We start from the raw sequence: 2567 nt of genomic DNA on the forward strand, positions 1-2567 counted from the left end.
CTATTCCACTAAAAAACAAATGCTGAAACCTATGAGGCAAGTCTGTATACAGATTCCGGTAAGGCAAGACTTTTTATTTTTTGTTTCGCGCAATTAATTTTTTATACAGTAGATCATCCGAGAGGGCAGAATAAAAATAAAATTTTGTTTTCTTATTTAGCAAATAGTTTTGCTAAAAACTTAGCTGGAGTAGAAAATAAAAATAAAGTGTCATTCAATGCAAAATGGGATGGATAAATGCTTCAAATTTATATAATTAGGAAGAAATACACATCTTATCTTTGGAGATTTCAAGGCAGTGGAGGGCATAATAAAAATAAAGAAAACTTCTATTTTTTTTCTGAAATTTCCATTTTTCGTGGAGGTGGGTGCGCTAATTGGCAAAAAATAAAATTTTATTTTATTCGAAATCATCAATATTTGCGTTAGGTGGGTTCACTAAACAAGGTATAAAAAAGTCTTGCCTAACTAACAACTACAAACATAACAGATACATACATTGTCCTTCCCGTCTAACTCTCAATATAAGGGTTAATCGAGGAGCCAAGCGATTGGACACTTGCCGGTCTTGAACCGGGGTCTTCAGCACAAGAAGCAGGAACAAATACCTCTCGGCCAACTACCCAGATGGTGCATTTATATTTGTACACCCTTACATTTAGATTGGATAATAATTGATACCCCTAAAAGTAAAATATTGCCTACCTATTCAGGGCTTGCCCTAACTTTTTTTGGTAACTAGCCCACTGGGCTAGTTTACTAGAGATTTTACTAGCCCACAGAATATTTAACTAGCCCACAGACAAGAAAAACTTTTGTTTCAAAATATTTATTAGCGACAATTAAATTTGAAGGTTGATTTGCAATTTCTGAATTTCTGTAGCATTGCTGTTTGAGCTACCCTCTCAAAATATTGTTGAATAAATGAATAAAAAAAAATCACCCATGTTGCAAAATCGACTCTGGTTATAACAAATGAGTATGTAGTACATCTCCCTGGTTATAACTTTGGCTTTCTAATATTTAACAAAGGACCCAGAAATCAATCAAACCAATGCATCTGTTAAATCTTTAGGTCTCATGTCACTCACCCCCAGTGGCAATAAATTTTTCTCAGGCTAGGCTACCTAAGCCTAGACAAGACCTAGGGCCTAGGCTAGCCTAGCCTATAGCTATAGCATTGAAGTACTTAATTATTAAAAGTTGAACATTTTAAAAATATCGTTATGAGAGAATAATATGAATATAAGGTAGTACATTAAATTAAATGTTCTAACTACCTAAATTAACCAGATTGAACGATCAAACGATCTTCTATTGCTGGACTCCTTCTATCAAAATAGGGGATGCATTCATTGAGCCTTCGCTATCCTGTAGAAATCTTGGAGTTGTTATGGACTCTTCCCTTAGTATGTCTAATCAGGTACACAACATCTGTAAAGCCGGGCTTCAGTCAATTCGTAGAATTTGGAGTATCCGGAAGTACCTTGATCCTAGATCAACTGAGATTCTCGTTCATGGTTTTGTAACATTAAGGCTGGATTGTTGTAACTCATTGCTTTATGGATTGCCAGCTAAGGATATTTCAAAACTTCAGCGAGTTCAGAATGCAGCTGCCCGTTTGGTCACTTTAAGCCCAATTAGGGATCATATCACCCCTGTGTTAAGGCACCTTTATTGGCTTCTTGTAACACAGAGAATTACTTACAAGATTTTATTATTTGTTTTCAAAGCACTTCATAATTCCTTGCCAATGTTTATTTCACAACTCATTCATCCTTACATTCCTAAGAGGTCTCTGAGATCTAGTTCAGAATCTCTACTTGCTCATTCCACTCGCCCGTCGACAAAGCATTATGGTAGTCGTTCTTTTTCTTGGGCTTCTGTCTTTCTTTGGAATGCTCTGCCTATTACAATCCGACAGGCAACTCCCATTGATGATTTTAAGGCAGCTTTAAAAACTCACCTTTTTAGCTTGTATTTTTCTTAATTTTTTTTCCCGAATTTTATTTTTACTGTTAAGCGCATTGAGGCTTTAGCATAATGCGCTATATAAGCCAAAATTATTATTATTATTATTATGCCATCCTGTAGTGGTTGGTGAATGACTTGGGGATCATCTTAATAATTGAACACTCACGCATGGAGAGCTGAAAGCTAGCTAGAGTGTACTCTTTGGGCTGCGGTACCTCTTGTGCAGGGATTGTCTCAAAAGTTCCGTATTTTATTTTAAAGAAAATGTTATTCTTGCTAATTCTCCACTAGACAACCGGGCAACATGAGGAGTAAATAGGCTAGCCCGGAGCGGTTTTTACCAGACATTGTACGCCGGGCTAGTACTAAATCGAGCCCTGCCTATTACAGGTATTGAACTTGTCCAGCTTTGCCCACTGCATTTCAAAACCTGGTTTTGCTGCAATTGACTTTAATCCATTTTGCTGCACTGTAGACACATCATGGGTAAATTTCTGTACAGTATAATAAAAAAGCTGATCATGGGTTTTGTGTACAGAATATTGTGTTTCAATCAGGTCATTCTATTCATAGACTGTCTCTTATCCACATCT

The sequence above is a fragment of the Anneissia japonica genome, unplaced genomic scaffold (assembly GCF_011630105.1).
Source record: "Anneissia japonica isolate Jap-2015-1 unplaced genomic scaffold, ASM1163010v1 scaffold4760_len149829_cov215, whole genome shotgun sequence".
Classification (NCBI taxonomy): Eukaryota; Metazoa; Echinodermata; class Crinoidea; order Comatulida; family Comatulidae; genus Anneissia; species Anneissia japonica.